This window comes from Capricornis sumatraensis, chromosome 13 (assembly GCF_032405125.1).
Source record: "Capricornis sumatraensis isolate serow.1 chromosome 13, serow.2, whole genome shotgun sequence".
In the NCBI taxonomy this organism is placed as follows: Eukaryota; Metazoa; Chordata; class Mammalia; order Artiodactyla; family Bovidae; genus Capricornis; species Capricornis sumatraensis.
Window position 1 is genome coordinate 84818070 of NC_091081.1, and position 19193 is coordinate 84837262.

At 42.4% G+C, this 19193-nt stretch overlaps 1 protein-coding gene across 1 annotated transcript in view; it reads right to left on the reverse strand.

Annotated features, from left to right (window-relative positions):
• The window catches only part of PRKN (parkin RBR E3 ubiquitin protein ligase), a 1204761-nt gene that overhangs the window by 778391 nt on the left and 407177 nt on the right, over positions 1–19193 (reverse strand). The gene's annotated exons all lie outside the window — the stretch shown is intronic.

The window sequence follows — 19193 nt, forward strand, 5'->3', positions numbered from 1 at the left end:
TTTTATTTCATGCAGCTCTACCCAGTCTTGAAGGCTTCTGATTTTTCCTCTTAAACCTTTAGCCCACTTCTCATGATTTGAATGGCATCATGACAGTTTGCTGAATTACCAACGAAGACTTTCCAACACAAAGTCACACACAAAATAAAACACAAGCCCTAAAGGGCTTAGCAGACTCAGCAATCCTGTGTGGAAATGGGTGCTTTGCGTTTCATGAGTCCCCTCTGTCTAGACAAATGTCATTCAAAGAATACATGCAAAAGCTGCAAAAACATTTAGAAAAAGATAATTAAACATCTCTGATCATTTCTCTCAAATACCCCCATACAGGAGAGTATCAGCCTGTAAACTGGGGGAAGTTTCTTTTGAATGGTTTACCTCTGCATCTATAAAAGCTAACTGCATCCAGACACACTTACCAGTAAAATAACCAACTTCCAAATTTCTAAAATTACTAAATAGTCCTTTTGATCTTAACTTTACTTCTTAATAGGTGGGGTATCATAAAATGCCATGGCATAAGGATTTGTTTAAAATTTTACTATTAGCATTAAGAACATCTAGAAATTACGAATAATAAACATGGTTGATCATTAAGAACAAAAACCTTGAGACATTCAAACATGTGTGGCTTAGTAAAAACAATTAGTACAGAAAATCACGAGAAAACAGAAACGATCCTAAAGTCTTACGCAACTCCGTTTGCTTTGCTACCTTCCAAAAAGGGGCTCTGCAGACATATTCAAGTCTCATTTGTCTAGTAGCCATCTCTACTAATATTGTAGGTGACAATACACTGTAAAATGTAAAGCATGGTTAAGATGTCAAGTTTTATAATTATTTTCTGGGAATATACTTCATAATTATGAATTATGGGATTAATATTTAGCTTCAATGTGAAAGGACACATGAATTATACATATATATTTGCAATGATATGAGGTTAGATTTTCAGAACTGGGTTATTTTCAAATATTTTTTGATACTGATTTCTAACATAATTCCACAGAGATAAGATAACAGACTCTATATGATTTGAATACCTTTAGACCATGAAAATTTTGCGCCTCGTTGTATATCCCTGGGTATGTTCCAGTGTCTCCTAGCCTAAGGGAACTTGAATAGAATTTGTATTCTGCTGTTGCGTGACTATTATATAAACCTTAATTATATTGAATTGGTTCACAGTGCTTTTCAGTTCCACTTTGTTGTTATTATTGTTTAGCTGTTCAACTGTGTCCAATTCTTTGTGACCCCATGGACTGTAGCCTGTCAGGTGGCTCTGTCCATGAGATTCCCCAGGCAAGAATACAGGAGCGGGTTGCCATTTCCTTCTTCAAGGGATCTTCCCAAACCATGGGGCAAACCCAAGTTTCCTACATGAGCAGGTGGATTCTTTACCCCTGAGCCGTCAACGAAGTTTTCAAGTCTGCTATGTCCTTCTAATACTCTGTATATTCATTCTAGCAACTTTTGAGAGTTTGATATTGAAATTCCAACTAAAATCTTAATTTGTCTAATAAAAAATAGTTGTAATATATAGTAGAACTTTATACAACCCTCTTCTGTATTTTCCGAGTCTCTTGTAAATGTGTTATCATACTTTCATAATTTCTAAAATAAAAAAGAAGAAAAATGTAAAGCGTGATAAAGATGTTTTATAATTTTATCATTTACTAGCAACGTATTTCATAATTATTAATTTCCAGAGATTAATATTAGCTTTAATGTGAAAAGGAAGATGAATTATTTGTAGTGATATGAAACTCTGATTTTTGAGACTTCTTTGCAGCTTTAGTGCCTTATTGCGCAAGATATTCAAGTCTGTGAGTATTATATAGCTATTAGCAAATGCAACAATGACATGACATGTATTCTTTATGTACATCATAAAATGCAACAGACAGAACCATATACTAAAGTTATCGAAGTACCTTAACAACTGACAGAAGATCACGAGAACTCTGGCAATTTTCATGTGTACTATGACAAGAGTAGTGGAGGAGGGAGGAGGCTTTATCGTTGAATTTTCTATCAGCAATATAAACAAAATCAACTTATAGTTTTCATAACCTACTGTAAGGGTTAAACCAAAAAAGAGGAGGGGCAGGAGGGAGGAAGAAACGAATGAAAAAAGAAACACTTACAAAGAGGGTGGGGCAGGGAGCAGAGACACCAGCATTGTTGCAAGTGCACATTAGCAAGGACTTGACAATAGTAAATGAAGCATCTCAGAAACTGCAGGGAACTAAATGATTTTTCTCTCTCCCTTAGGGCAAGAGCAACGTTCGCAAAGTTGTTTCAGCTAATGACAGAGCCAGGCAGAATCTGAAGGCTGGGACCCCCACCTCTGTGCGCTACAACCTTCACTAAAGTCCTTGAGAAGTTAGGCAGAAAATACTGCATGCCAATGCCGGTGCCCTAGAAGCATACAAGATGACATGCAATCTATTACACGGCGCTTCTCAGAGCCAGCACAAGCTGGGGATTAATAGCCAGTCGAAGGAAGGATCAAGGTCAGGCCAGTCTTGGCCACGGCACTTTTCAAGCTGTTGCCTCGACGTGGTCAAGCAGCTGGGCCTTCTGGGAAACCCTGAAAGCCCTTTTTCAGGACAGCTTCCCCACCTAGTTGGCTACATCACACCATTCCAAGTTGGCAAGCTTCTCTGTGGCACGCAGAGGTCTGGAGTGCACAGGACAGAAATAAGCACAAATGATACCCTCACCATCTTCTGGGCAACGTTCCCACTGGCTGGATGGAAGTATATAAGGTAGAGACTGGAAAATGGAGCCATAAACCCTAAAGGAGCAAGGCAATGGGAAAAAGGACCCCCAAAACTTTTCTATAGTATACAGCTGCCTCCGGTTGATGACATGAATCTTCCCCTCTCTTACTTCTTTTTGAATCTAATTTTTTTTCCTCTACTAATCAACTCTGACAGATTGCAAACTCTTCACTGTCCAAAATAATCAAAGCACTTGTGTTTGTTTCATAGATTTCCCTCTTTACATATAATAAGTTTTCAAACCTGGAGATATTTCAAAAATCTTACAAACTATCACCTTCCCTGCAATTCACTCATTGTGAACATTTTCACATATTTTGAGTACGCCCTGTGTGTGTGTGTGTGTGCACGCGTGCATATACATAAGCACACCTATACTGCACATAAATAATACTTTTTGGCTGAATGACTTATAATTAAGTTGCAGACATGATGCTACTTCCCCCCTAAATTGTCCAACCGCCTAAAAACAACAGTTTCTAGAGTGATTTTGTTGTTTCGGCTGTTCTATCTGACTGATGGGGTGTATTTCAAGTCTGCCTTACAGAACATGAGGGTGGCTTGCAAGCTGTTTCAAGGTGTCAAACCAAAGTATCAGGGAATCTGTAGTCAGACCACGTTAGGTGCTGCCAAGTTGAGGCGGTCCTCTTGCTGCAGGACTCCACAGAGTGTGAAGACAGGACATGCTGGGCACAGCACATCCCTGACTTTATCAGACTTCAGCAGAGTACCTTTTCTGGAGCATCTGGTGTTAATGTATTTCTCAGGAAAAAAAAATTGGAGGAAGGATGTAACCCACTGTGTAGGGCTTGATCAACAGCAAGCCCAAGGGCTAAAGTTTACGAACACAGAGTTCTTAGACACCACTGCTGAAGAGCCTGCTGACAATTAAGCTCACCCCTCCACCCCATCAATAAACCTACATATTTATCTTGTCAGGAACCAGAAGGGTGGGTCTGCTGACGTAATGACTTCACAGTATACTCATTTCATACAGATGTTCTTTTTTTTTTTTTTCCTGAATACATGTTATTGGAATGTTCCAGGGTGAAATACTGGAGTGGGTTGTCATTTCCGCCTCCAGGGCATCTTCCCGACCCAGGGGTGGAGTCCAGATCTCCTGCATTGCAGGCAGACTCTACTGCCTGAGCCGCCAGGGAAGCCCCAGTTAATGTGCAGGCCTGTTAAAGTGTGAGTCCCTGTGTCCATTCAGAGCATCCGTAAGGCTTCCTTGTGCCAAGTTGCTCAGTCGTGTCCGACTCTTTGCAAACCCCTGGACTGTAGCCCACCAGGCTCCTCTGTCCATGGGATACTCCAGGCAAGCATACTGCAGTGGGTTGCCGTTTCCTTCTCCAAAGGCTTTTCAGCATTATCATTTTATCATTATCTTTAGGTTTTCTCTCCCAGTTTGGTTAACATTACACTTCCTCAAGTATTTTCTTATTCTCTTTTCTTGATTTCTTGGTCCCCCCGCAAAAATGCCAAACACACATTAACAATATTCACTACTCTTCCAGTAAAGTCCCTACTCGAAAAGAAGGTATATTATTTGCTTTGGTGTTTTGAAAAAACAGCATAATATGCAGTTTTCAGTTTTAGTGTATTTTAGATGATGGGCTTATGGCCTGAAGATGTTGTTTTTATAAGATAAATGAATGCTTAAGAAAACTCATTCCAATTCTGAGGAAAACGTTTGATTGACCTCAGAAGTTTCTGTCACTGGTTGTCATAGAGAAATCAAGAGTTTAATTGCCTGGATAATTTGTTTTCTAGGGGAGAAGAGAAGTGAGTTTTCTCGTACTTTATACCTGGGTAAGATAATGTTCAGTATCTATCCACTATAAAGCCGCAGGAGCACATGTGACTTACAGGTATTTTTATCACACATTAGCTTATTAAAACATCAAGCAGATCAAGCTGCTGATGAGAACTTTCTGTGGGCATGAAAGTGTGAAGCAACCGGAACTCTCACACACAGTAGCCACAAGGACCTATCGAGAAGCTGGCTAGGAACTATTAAGAAACCACTGTTTTATAAGTAAATGAACAATCTACATTAGCATAGCCATACATGGGTAACATCTCCTAAAGCGGACAGCACAGAAGAGAGTACGTAACACTGATGTCTTGTTCCCTCTTGCCCTCCCTTGTTAGACACACAGATGGCAATGCTAAGAAGATTCTTCGGTCACATTGAGAAGTGCAGTAGCCAGCTGTTAAGGGTACTGATATGAGGACAATGAAGGCTGGAGAGAGGAGAGTGGGAGCGGGGGGTCTGAACTTGGGACTCAGAGGGAGCACAGAGATGTACGGAGAGACAGTAACAGAGACAGGACCAGGCTTCTCCCCGTCTCCTCCTCCACACGCCCCCACGTCCGACACCCACGTGGGTACTGCTCACCCTCTGCCAGTCTCCACTGATATCACCACCTTGGAAATCTGACCCACATATTCAAGATCCAGTTGGAATGGCATTTCCCATAAAAAGTCTTCCCTTGATTTCTCCTGAAGTAAAAGATATTTCCCTAAATAATCAGGAAAAGTAAGAAAGACCATCCAGCTAAGTCTTCTCACTTTTACACCGTAGACTTGTCCAAACATCAGAAAACCAGCGTCTAAGAAGGAGCAACGAAGCATCTTTCACAGACTCCATCAGCTCTCCCCCGGCACCCAGCCTGGCAGCAGTACTTTCAGCTTCTGCTCTCCAGCCCCTCCTGCTTTGTAAATACTGGGGATATGTACTATTGCTGTCTGCACCACTTAGCTGCATTGATCTGCTCTAACCTGCCACGCTCAGTTCAGCCCTTCCTTGAGTCCCTTAGGGAGTAACCCAGTCCTGTTGGGCTCCTACTATCCCAGTGTGGAATAGATCCGTGACCAGAGTTTCTGAACCCACGACCTTGATCCCATGATAAGGATCTAGGGCACAGAGAATCTCCTGTCCCCAAATTTGCCAGAATTCTTGCTCTTATGTTTCTGGGTGGTGGTCCTTCTGCCTGTGCTCACCCAAATGCACTGGAATATATTCCCTGGTAGCTCAGACAGTTAAGAATCTGCCGGCAACACAGGAAACCTGGGTTTGATCCCTGCCTCGGGAAGATCCCCTGGAAAAGGGAATAGCTACCCACTCCAGGATTCTTACCTGGAGAATCCCAAGGACAGAGGAGCCTGGCAGGCTGCAGTTCATGGGATTGCAACGCTTTCACTTTTTTTTCACATGACTTGTGTGAAAGTCGTGAAGGCCAGCAAGCTATCTTTGCACAATTCACTTCTGCTCATGCTGGCCTGATACTATCCATTAGTTCTAGTTTGAACAATGCATATTGAACCAGTTTAAGGCAGTTCCATATAAAGTCCATTCAGTGTATATTCCTGGAATCATCTCTCCTGCATGAAATCTTCTGTGGATCATCAGAAACACGGAGGACATGCGCACTCCAACCTAATGAAAACTGGAAAAAGAATCTTGCCCGCCAGTCTCTGTGCGCTTGTCCCACCTTTCCTATCATCACAACTCCTCTGCTTCACTTTTCCAAATGACTTGGCAGTTCCTTAAATTTAGTCAGCATTCAATAAATGTTCATCAGATGTCTCATATTTTACACAATGTGAAAGTTGGAGCAGGTATGATGGCATCAGAGTGAAATTCATATTAAACAGAATGTGTGCTTATGTGCATGCTCAGGCATGTTCGACTCTGCAACCCTTTGGACTGCAGCCCACCAGGCACCTCTTTTCATGGGATTCTCCAGGGAAGAATACTGGAGTGGGTTGCCATTCCCTTCTCCAGGGGATCTTTCCAAACCAGGGATTAAACCCATGTCTCCTGCATTGCAGGCGTATTCTTTACCTGCAAGAGCCATCAGGGAAGCCCCCAAAATCAAGTAGCCATGATTATCAAATATCTAGAATAACTTTCCACCAGCGAAACTTACTGGATTAGATTCAAACATCCTTCAAAATATTAGCATATTGTATTTTAAATAAATAATATTATCTTAACATCACAAATTATTATATGATAAATAAAAGTAAAACAAAATAGAATACTGAAAAAGTTTATATAGAATTTAGTATAATTGAATGTTAAGTGAAAAAAACCTGCATTCTGAAAGGTTATAAGTAGAACTACTTTAAAGGAGGACAGTTATTACACATAAACATTTTTACTTCAATCCTTATCCAGTGGGTTACTACACCCCACTGAATCCAACCACATCATTCCACACTTTTTTAACAAGCCATCCTCTTAGCTCCTGCAGAGTAACCAACGCGATGCTGTACTATAAACAACTTCCAATTATATAAGCATCCATCCAGTGTACATACTTTTAAAACATGTTTAGCAATCTCTAAGGAGGCTCTACCCTTAAAGTTACAACTTAATTCTCAATTTTTGTGCTAGGGTGTTTTAAATTAATGTATCTGCCACATAATTTCATCTGGTGAAGCAAAATCTGCTGATTAAAGCGAATGTCTCTGCCTGGTTTTTGTGGCTGTTGTTGTTGCTGCCAATTTATTTTTTCATTATTCATTTTACTAGTAATAACCAAACCTCTACTGCCAAGAGAAAAAATGTAGGGTGAAGTATACTTTAAGAAATAGTTTTCAATAAATAACCAGGATTGAAGCCAAGTGGCGTAAACCCAGATACGAACTTGGGCAGGAGACAGGTAAGGTGGATCCTACAAAAGTCTCAACTCTTCACAATGTTGAGTGAAGGTCAGTAACTCAAATTTAGATGGAAGTAACTGTGGACACTGCCGTCTCCGGGGTCGCACAGAGTCGGACACGACTGAAGCGACTTAGCAGCAGCAGCTGTTGACACTGCAGAAGGCTGTGTACAGTTTCCTCAGAAGATAATCTCTGTACTCGAGGACGTGTCCATCTAGGTCAGGTCAAGCCTTGTGTTGTCACCTTTGGCAAATCAACTGACTCCCAATGCTGTTTTCTTACCTGCAAACTGGAGATGGTGATAGTACCTAACTCACAGGCTATTGTAAGAATGTTTGAAAGAATAATACAGGTGAAACCCTCCACGCAGTGTCTGATATATGTTAGTTATTTTCATTTGCTGTCAAGAAATATGGACCCTGAGTTATTCCCAGGTACTCCTGCCTGTGAGCACTTCATAGCCTGGATTCCTCAGTGACCGCTGTCCTGCTGTTATAAATGAATCACCATTTATATTCTCACACACCATTTCCATGTTAAACCTACAGCTTAATTTTTAGAAATATCAGAAGTATAATTCTTTTCAAAACTGCATCAAAACCAACTGAAGTCCTTTACAATGAAATATTTAATAATATAATGGAATATGAACCATAAACTATAGTGGAAAGTCCTTAAATTGATTTAAAGCTTACTAGAGTTTCATTTCTTTTCATAAATCACTATTACTGTGCAAGCAATACAGGTGGGTTGTACAAAAATTATTAGCAGGCGTGACAACTGTAAACAATGATATGGGTCTCCTCTAGTGGATAACATTCTCAAGCTGGTTAATGCACTTAAAAAAAAACGGAGGCATTTCCAGAAAATAAAAACAGCTTTATAATGTGCAGTTTGTAAAAGGGTATTGAAGCAGATGCAAAGTGGATTGCAAAATTTCGTTTCAGCGGCAGACCTGCTTACATTAGTGCCTATTCTTCACTGAAAGCTAAGCGTGATCATCACCACTTTAGAAATGAAGAAACACAAGCTCAGAGAGGTAGAGAGCCACCCCTGCGACAGCCAAAAGGTAGTCAGACATTTGCATATGAGTTTTCCTGATTACAAACCTACACTTTGCTCTCAACTGTGTGACAATTACCTTGACTAGGGTGCCGATTATTGCTCAATACTGTAGAGGACTGATTCAACGGCTCTCAAAAGTGGCTCTTGAACACAGGTTGGCAATTAAGGCCCATGGCCAGCAATCACTAACTGCTCTAGCGTCAGTCTCACCACCATACTTCCCTCATTCAATCAGCAGTAAAACTTTCATGGAAATTTCCATGAATGTCTTATGGCACTGGCATTCAGCAAGAATATGCAGATACAAAAATTATCAACCGAGAAAGGTAGAACTCATTTTTAAGAGGTAGCACATATTCTAAGATTGTACTTTACAGCAAGAAATGGTAATCTGTGGCATAACATTAGAATCAATAGACTTCCTTATTTATTTTTATAGAAGTGATGCCTTTCTTGATATTCCAAAAAAGACTTTAAACTGTCCTCATTCTCAGTGTTCTAAATGTCAGTGAAACCTGTAAAGAAAGTGAATGCCCAGAGAAATGACATCGATTAGAGAGCAACAAGCAAGGTGTGACTCTCCCTACTGCCCCATTTTCCATCGTATTTTACTCACAATAGCCATCTCAGTATTTTGGTATAAATATTTCATATAAGTAGAATATTTCCAATTTCACTACAACTGTTAAATATCTTCTTACAAATTCCAATGTTTCACGTGTCCTATTTTACCTTATCAAATGATGAGACAAAATACTTAATGTTAATAAATCTGATCTTTCTCTATACTGATTTCAAAAGGTCTTCTGTGGTAATTGCAATTCATAAACTCTCTACTACTCCTTAAAATACGAGGAAAATGAGTTTTCTTCAGGGACATGGTGATTTGCCAGAAATGTCAGATGATGTTATCATGCTGAAGGAAAAATATAGAATTACTGTCTTCTACTAATCAAGGCTGATAATCCTGTGAACTTCGTGTCAATGGCTCAGCAGGTAAAGAATCCACCTGCAAAAGACACAGGAGACACAGGTTCCATCCCTGGGTTGGGATGGTTCCCTGGGGGAGGGAATGACAACCCTCTCCAGTAGGCTTGCCTGAAGAATTCCATGGACAGAGAGCCTGGTGAGCTCTAGTCCAAAAGGTCACAAAGGGTCAGACACAACTGAGCACTGTGCAGAGGCACTAACAGAGCACGGCTGAACCATTCTGGCCAAAACGCTCTTCACAGCCACTCTAGGACCTTAGGGCCACTACAGGCTTCTTCGTGGCTTCCCAAATCAAAAGGCCTCCGAGGACCCATCTAAGTGCAGCTCGTCTGGCTCAGCTCAGAGGCCCTTCTCTCCTACAAGCGTCCTGTCTCTATCGCACAGACACTCGTCTTCTACAGGGGCGGATTTGTTTCAACCAGATCCCAAGCCGCTAAGGGCAGGGGTTACATACAGCTGTTTCATTTCCGTTACCCATCTCCACTTTTGACCTAGAATAGTGTCCTCCGTGGAGATACTAATCCTGCTGCTAAGTCATTTCAGTCGTGTCCGACTCTGTGCGACCCCATAGACGTTAGCCCACCAGGCTCCCCTGTCTCTGGGATTCTCCAGGCAAAAACACTGGAGTGGGTTGCCATTTCCTTCTCCAATGCGTGAAAGTGAAGTCACTCAGTCGTATCCGACTCTCAGCGACCCCATGGACTGCAGCCTACCAGGTTCCTCCGTCCATAGCATTTTCCAGGCAAGAGTACTGGAGTGGGGAGCCATTAATCCTACTCATGGTCAAATACCTGAGAAACTGGTGAGATCAGTTTAACTAATTTGAACTTGAGACACACAGTAGGGCCACTGGGCTTATGCCACAGGTTACAGAAATGCCTGCTACCTTCTGCAGCTGCCTCACCCCAGAGAAGACGCAAATCTTGCTTTCAGAATGCCACAGAAGCCAGCCCAGGCTTCTCACCATCTCTGTAAAAGAAAACTAAACTTAGAGAAAGCTAGAAGATTTATCAAGAGAGAAAATGAAGACATAACTGTATGATTTCTTGGGAAACAGCTAAGAAAGACCTAAAGAAATTTCTGAACTTATTTAAAACTTGTCTGTCTAAGACACCAGGTTGCTTGGGGGAGGGGAAGAATAGTGATAAAGACGCAGAATGTAGTTATAAGGAAACAAAAGAATATTATAAACCTATAAGATTCCTTCCCACAAGGATATTAACATCAAACAAAAAAATATTTTAGTAACAAGAGAAAATCATAAAACATAACCAAGGCAATTTTTATTCTAACAACCTTTTTATAATCTATGAATAGCTCTTGAATGGATTTATACAGACCTTAAAGGGTTGCTAACAAGTATGTACACAGCAGGAAAGAACCCTAGTATTCTGAGAGAGACTCTGTGTGTGTGTGTGTGTGTGTGTGTGTCTGACTCTGCAACCCTGTGTGGTGGGCTACTCTATCCATGGAATCTCCCGGCAAGAATGCTGGAGCGAGTTGCCATGCCCTTCTCCAGGGGATCTTCCCGACTCAGGGATCGAGCCTGGGTCTCCTGTGTTACAGATGAACTCTTTGCAGAGAGAAGAATAAATCCAAAGAGTAGGGAGAATACACACTTCTAACACAGAGACTTCTATCTTGAAAGATCTTTGATTTTCAGTTGCTGAAATGATCCACCGCACACTCCCACGATTCTGTCTCCCATCCAGGTGCATCTGGTCACACATCCTCAGAAGACGGAGGAGGACCTCTGTCCCGATCAGAGCCACCTGCTCAGTGCTGTTGGGCAGCCACCCCCAGCCAGCCCCTAATATCTCTCCGCAGAGCTTCCTTCAGGTCTTGGGGATCACAGCACAGACACTTGATGGAAATCAAGGTGTTAGGAGAAACCTCCGAAACCCTTTGAAAAGGGGTGGATAAAACAAACAGCCCATTATCTAAGAGAAGGCAAGTTCAGAGGTGGAGAAAAACCAACACGCAGTTTGCGGCTTCTGACTCTGCTCAGGCTGTTTTGCCTTTACTGTCTGGAGCCTTGGTACCTGGGGAATCCGAGGTGTCCCCTGGCTTCATTCACAGAATCTCAGTCCCTGTAGACAGACAAGTCAGAAACCTGGTTTGCCCCCTCTGAGCTGGGCCTTCCTCACTAAATCTCAAGAGGCACCATCAGAAATGTTCCAAAGCTTTCTCTCTCATCTCCTTCTAAGGGCCCCATGCTGACTGAGGCCTTTTTTACTATTCAAGAGTCTCCCAGGAATTCTCTCATCCTCTATCTTCCTCTCTTCCTGAGCAAGAAACTTCCAAACTGCTAAGAGAATTCTCCATAAAAACACATTGTGCCATCTACTGAAACAAAACAAAACAAAGGATGGTACTAGCTTATGTTCACCTACAGCAGCGGCTTTCCACCGAAGGGGGAAATGTGTCACCCAGGGTTTCCAGGTTGGAGGCCAAAGGGCAGAAGGTAAGGACCTTTAATTAAAACTACTGATTTTATCTTTGCAAAAAAAATATTCATTTACAGTTTATATCTTTCTACAAAATATATTTCTATTATTCTCTACAGAGATATTTTGAATTACTAACCATTATAAAAGGCAACACTCCTAGAATATGGCACTAAAAATAATCATAAAAACTTGCTATTCACAGCTGGAATTCTTTTTTTTTTTTTTAATTTTATTTAGGTATTTGCGTTTTCTGCCCCCTTTCTTTTATTTTTATGGTGTTTGGCTTGTTGTAGGCTGTGCCACACAGGATGTGGGATCTCAGCCCCCAGACCAGGGATTGCACCTGGCCCCCCTGCAGTGGGAGCATGGAGTCTTCACCACTGGGCCAACCAGGGCAGTCCTCCAGCTCAAGTTCTTCACTACAGCTCCTACAGCCCCTCAGGACGTTTCCCAGCCAAGGTAGCCAAACTTAATTACACTGTCTTCTGCAATACAGAAACCAAACCACTTGTGATTTCCAAACCCTCAATCCTCAGGCCTCCACACCTGCGTTTGCCCTGGGATGCATCCACTTCGAGAGGAATTCCCAGTTACCTTTAAACTCTGTACCAAGTGTCCTGGAGAAGTCTTGCCTGCCCTTGCCCACAAGAGGCCATGTGAATGTACCACCTTTACAGCTTCAGCACTTGATTCCTTAGGCATGCTCATCTGCAATTGGGGTTACAGGAGAGAAGAGCCTGGCAGCCTACAGTCCATGGGATCACAAGGGGCGGACACGGCTTAGCGACTGAACCACCACCACTGCTGCATATGCCTACTTGCTTGTGGGACCCAGTTTTCTAAGCATGACGACCCTGATTTTCCCGTCCTTGTATCTTAGAGCTTGACAAGCCACGAGGGAGTCGATAGTGCTGAGCCTCAGTGATCGGCTCGTGGGACAGACAAAAGAGAAACATGAAATAGTGAAAATGATTTGCGGAAGGGCTTCCCTTGGTGGCTTAGTTAGTAAAGAATCTACCTGAAAAGCAGGAGACCAGGGTTCGATCCCTGGGTTGGGAAGGTCCCCTGAGTAGGGAATGGCAATCTGCTACAGTATTCTGGCCTAGGAAATCTCATGCACAGAGAAGCCTGGCGGGCTGGAGTCCATGGGGTCGCCAAGAGTCAGGCAAGACTTAGCGACTGAACCACCACCACCACCACTTGATGAAATCTTTCTATTTTCCTTCAATGTCTGGTTCTCAGGCCTTCTTATTCCCTTGCTCTCATCACTGTTGGTTGACTTGCCCACATTAGTAGGTGTTTTTCTCTTTATATTCTAAATGTCTGAACTTCATGATCGTTTCTTCCTTCTGCAGAAAAGTTCTCAAACCCTAATTACATCTGCATTCTGACAGCCACAAATTAGATAAATATCTTGATTTACAATTAATTTCATTAGAAAAGCCTGGTTTAGCCTTTTCATTCTATTATTATAAATGAAATTTACCAAGAGTGATAAATGCAGATAAAATCTTTTTAATACAGCACCAGTTTCACTTATACTACTGGGAAACCAGCTTCTTATAGGATTGCCTGACACCCATATTTTCTACAACAGTTATTCATACAAGAAACAATTTGTTTTCTCTGCCTTTTCAAATGCAGGTAAACAGGCAATGTCGTCGTGGGCGCCGGGTAATAACCGTGTGTCGGGTACGTGTGAACACAGACCGTCATCTGCTGTCCCTGTGACTCTCCCTCTCTTCCCCCGCTCCTCTGCTCTGGACCTAAGCGATTTCCTAGCAGGTCATTCTCTCCAGACTGCTTTCATATTAATTTTCCTAAAGTAAATCTTTGACCGGATCATTCTCCCTAAATGTCTCCTCATTACCTATTGGATGAGATTCAGACACCTTTGCTTAATAAATCTGGCCCCTCCATTCTTCGTGTGAACTGACTAATTCTATCTTCACCTTCCCCTACTGCTCATTTCTGAAAGCTAAATCAGGGCCTCACAAGACACACCTTTTCCTCCCTTTATCAGAATAGTTATCTGAAACTTGGAAACTAGGCAAAAAATGTGGACAGCTGGCCCTTTGGATATCATGGAGGCAAAAGCCACACAGTCCAAGGAATTCTCCAGGCCAGAATACTGGAGTGGGGAGCTTTTCTCTTCTCCAGAGGATCTTCCCAACCCAGGGATCAAACCCAAGTCTTCCACATTACAGGCGGATTCTTCACCAGCTGAGCCATCAGGGAAGAGCTTTTACCTGCACACCTTATATATTTTTGGGGAGAGAGATTACGAACGTCCTAACAGGGACCATCTCTCACACAGACTCAATAAATACTCCAATCTATTTCTTCCCCTTTGCTGCTAACAACATCTAAACATGCACCAGTTCTCCCTGTTTCTAGAGGCCCCAATTCTCCTCTTCAGCCTTTTGGGGTCCAGAGGTACTGCCACCACCTCCAGGAAGCCTTACTGATTCATCCGTCAAATGTAAACCTTCTGACCCTGCATCCCCATTACTTTAAATTTATATTTTTCTCTGGGTGCTTAAATCACTGTATAACCCACCATAAATCATAGATATTTTTATCAAACTTATTACACTTTAGATTTTTGAGGATGGAGAATACATCTCACTGTGTCAGATATGAAGGAAGTCAAGTAACTAGATTTGAAACTAACACCGTGGTAGGAGAAAGTTTTCTAGCTTGCAGAAGAAAACATCACAATACACTGACCCTGAAATAATTTCATCTCTGTGACAACACAGGAGAAAAGTTCTTCCCGACCCACTACAATGACATGCATATTGACAAGTGTTTTTACAGTGCCAGGATTTTAAAATGAAATGTTTCTTAGCTTCTGTTACTTGGCAATGCTGAAGGAATGTTGTCAAAAGATTAAATATAAATTGATTATAAATCTTCATTTCAGGGCAGCATGTAGGAAAGGCTACATGACAGCAGCCATGTTTGTGTCAGCATAAGGAAAACAGAGTCTTATTTTAACAGTATCAAGACTATTGAAATTACTGTACATAATTTGTACAGATTGGAGGATGGTAATGTTGATGGTCACCAATGAATATATGATTGAGGCTGGAAAAAAAAACAAAATACTGAGGACCATGAACTTTAACTGTGGTGTTGGAGAAGACTCTTGAGGGTCCCTTGGACTGCAAGGAGATCCAACCAGTCCATTCTGAAGGAGCTCAGCCCTGGGATTTCTTTGGAAGGAATGATGCTAAAGCTGAAACTCCAGTACTTTGGCCACCTCACGCGAAGAGTTGACTCACTGGAAAAGACTTTGATGCTGGGAGGGATTGGGGGCAGGAGGTGAAGGGGACGATCGAGGATGAGATGGCTGGATAGCATCCCCAACTCGATGGACGTGAGTGAGTGAACTCCGGGAGTTGGTGATGGACAGGGAGGCCTGGCGTGCTGCAATTCATGGGGTCGCAAAGACTCGGACACAACTGAGCGACTGAACTGAACTGAACTGATGAACTAGTGTTCTGGACTCCTAATGGAAAGAATGGCCTCTTCCCAGTGGCTGTAGTCACTATTTGCAGGGCTCAATGTGCTTGCCTGAAAGGTCTGCTCATTTGCCAACTAGACTTTGCAAACTGAAGAATCTCAATTCAGAACAGTCCTGTTTACACCCAGTTTGTCTGGCTTTCCAGGTGATGGCCCTTGGTGTGATCATCTGCCCAGACCACCTGGTGCTTTGGAAGTCATCTAGCTGTGATTTTGTAAACAGTCTCCCTGAAGCTCCGTAGTCACCCTTTAACTTTGAAGACTCGCTGTCAAGCAGCCAGAAAAGCTTGATGAATATCCTCACTTACACATCGAGCTAGACTCTACTGTGTGATGAAAGCGGGGTGATTGCTGTAAGAGTCAGCAAGTCTTCCTTACAAATAAAACTCCTCTGTTCATTATGTATTTCACCTTTGGAAAGATTGTTCTGGAGGATGAAATGAGAGCTTGGAAGAAATTAATGCTTTGGTGATCAACAAAACCTATTAGGTTAAATCTGAATTGCAGTAATTATCATGACCTAGGAATTATACCTGGAGAAGACTGTAATAGATAGAAGATAGAAAGATAGATAAACAGATAGATAGCAAAATAGATATATTTCCTTTTAGCTGCTAAAAGGAGAAAGACCAAGGATGTGGCAGGAGGAAAATAAACAATTATCAGAAAGATTTCCACATGCAAAAATGGTAGCAGAGAGGAAGCCATTAAACAAAAGGAAGAGAAGTATCTAGAAGGAAAAGCACCTACAGTAACAGCCAGAGAGATACGGAAAAGAAACACAAACACTAAGAGAGAAAACGCAGGCTCACAGAATACCATTCTCATCTGCAGCCTCTCGGACACTGCTGTGTAACAGCCACGTCATGCGTTCAAACTGCTTAGTCACCTCAGTCGTGTCCAACTCTTTGTGGCGCCATGGACTGTAGCCCGTCAGGCTCCTCTGTCCATGGGATTCTCCAGGCAAGAATATTGGAGTGGGTTGCCATCCCCTCCTCCAGGGGATCTTCCCAACCCAGGGATCGAACCCAAGTCTCCCGCATTGCAGGCGGATTCTTTAACATCTGAGTCACCAGGGAAGCCCCACACAGTCAGGACTGTAATGCAAATGGGGCTGTCCCCTCTTGACACGCCCTCCACGTGGGGCATAAACCGCTCCCCACGGCCACCACCAGCTCCCTGTCCAGCCCTTCTCTTGTATCCATGGCTGGCTCACCCTCTGCCTAAGTCTTCGCGTGGGGGAGGTGAGGGGGTGCAGAAAGGCAGGCACTCACGTATTCTCCTCTCCTCCCCTTACCTTACATGCCCTGTAGTCAGAAAAGTATTCAAATATCCATGGAAAAGAATAATCACCTTTGGCTCAAGAGAAAGTACATTCATGGTATGAAAATGTTGACGAAGGAAGCAGACAGAGGAAGTTGGAATCAAATTCCAGCACAGCGTCCTGGCAGAAGACAGGTGGTTTAGGGTAACAAGAGAAATGCAAACACCATCCACACACAACCTGCACCCAGCAGCCACCCACTGAGACAATGAGGACCAGGTGCAGCGGGGAGCCTGGCGCAGGAGGTGGGCGGGCGAGGCTCAGAGGCCTCCACGTTTGCTCATCCCAGGCAGTGAGTTAGAGAAAGGTCATCCTCTTATCTCTTGTCTGCCTCCCTGCCGCCAGCACATATGCCTCTCTACTCAGACAACTCTTCTTTAAAAATTGGTCAGACTCAGCTTATCTTTATAAAAAACTGTCCATAAAGCCTACTAAAAGGTAGGAGACTCAGAGATCTGTAAAGTGCGTCTACATCTAAACTGTATGCAAAATGACCACACTGTTCAGTAAAAATAATCAAAACTGGCAAAGCATTCACTGTGCAGCGCTTCAGGTTCCTCCACTGTTCATGACTGGCTTTATTCTGTTTCTGAATCGCAGTGCATATTGAAGACCCAGCCAAATGGGTCTCTGCGTAGATAGGTGTCTCGGCATCTGCCAGCGATGAACGAGAAAGGGCAATACTAGGTACACAAATGCTTTGAAGTTTCAAAATAGAGATGAAAACACACATGCACCCGTCAACTGTCCTCCGTTTCATGGAGAGAAAATGCACACTTGACGGAGATAAAGTCTTTTTTACTCCATTTCACAAAGGAAGAGCCACAATTAAACTGCTTTACTTTAGGTTGTTGGTGTTTCCCTGCTTTGATTCTTTGTTCAGGAAGCACTTACATTTTAGAGATAAAATGATGTTGGGGGTGTGCCATGAAAACGACAATAAACGTCACTGGCCCGCAAGAAATACACACTATTGGTCACTGTTTTATAACTGGTTCTTCATTGCATGAAAACTAATTACAAGCATCTACTCTGAGCTGTATACTTTGACATCCTGGCTTGTAATGACACGATGGAAGTACACTACCTGTATGTTCTCTAGCTTCTAGTGCCTAATAATTTTACGGCATCTTCATTACTATCACATACCATTTACTGAGATCTACTATTGTGCCTGCCTGATGTTAGATTCCACTGAAGATTCCTGAAAAGTTTATGTATCTATTTCTTGGGTTTTACAGGTAGAAACCTCTGAGTTGCAGAAATGTCACCTTTCCAGAGTTGTGTAGCTTTCTAAATGTCACTTGTAGGATTTAAACCCAGCTCACTGTGACTTGAGTGCCCTTGCTCTTTTGGGTATAGAATGATACAGCCTTTGAAGCCAATTTGACACTTGAAAGATAGCTTCTCTGAAAAACAGAATCAAAGGTTAAAAACTGTAAACAGGGCAGGGAGAGGCTACATTTAACGTCACATTGGATTTAGGAATAACTGGATTCAAATACCAAGTGGGCAATTAACAGTTTATGATTTAAGGCAAGACTTGAAAATTTTCTGAGCCTCAGTATCTCTGTCTGTAAAATGGCGATAACAACATAGGTATCATTTGTATCATTTTTTTTTTAGATTCCATGTACAAGTGATGCTTTACGATATCCGTCCTTCTCTGACCTCACTTAGTATAATAATCTTGAAGCCCACCTATGTTGCTGCAAGCGGCATTAAAAATTATCTAAAAAATGACACATATGAACTCATCTACAGAAAAGAAACCAATTCACAGACTTTAAAAACAAACCAATGGTTATCAAAGGGGAAAGGTGCGGGACGAGATACATTAGAAGTTTGAGATTAGCACATATATCGTTGTTCGGTTGCTAAGTGGTGTCCAACGCTTTCTGGACCCATGACTTGCAGCATGCCAAGACTCCCTGTCCTTCACTATCTCTCAGAGTTTGCTAGAACTCAAGTCCATTGAGTCGGTGATGCCATCCAACCATCTCGTCCTCTGTCGTCCCCTTCTCCTTCTGCCTTCAGTCTTTCCCAGCATCAGGGCCTTTTCCAATGAGTCAGCTCTTCGCATCAGGTGACGAAAGTACTGGAGTTTCAGCTTCAACATCAGTCCTTCCAATGAATACTCAGGACTGGTTTCCTTTAGGATAGACTGGTTGGATCTTCTTGCTGTCCAAGGAATTCTCAAGAGTCTTCTCCATCACCACAATTTGAAAGTCCACAATTCGAAAGTATCAATTCTTCAGCACTCAACAGCCTTCTCTATGTTCCAGTTCTCATACCCATACAGATTACTGGAAAAACCATAGCTTTGACTATATGGACCTTTGTTAGCAAAGCAATGTCTCTGCTTTTTTAAAATGC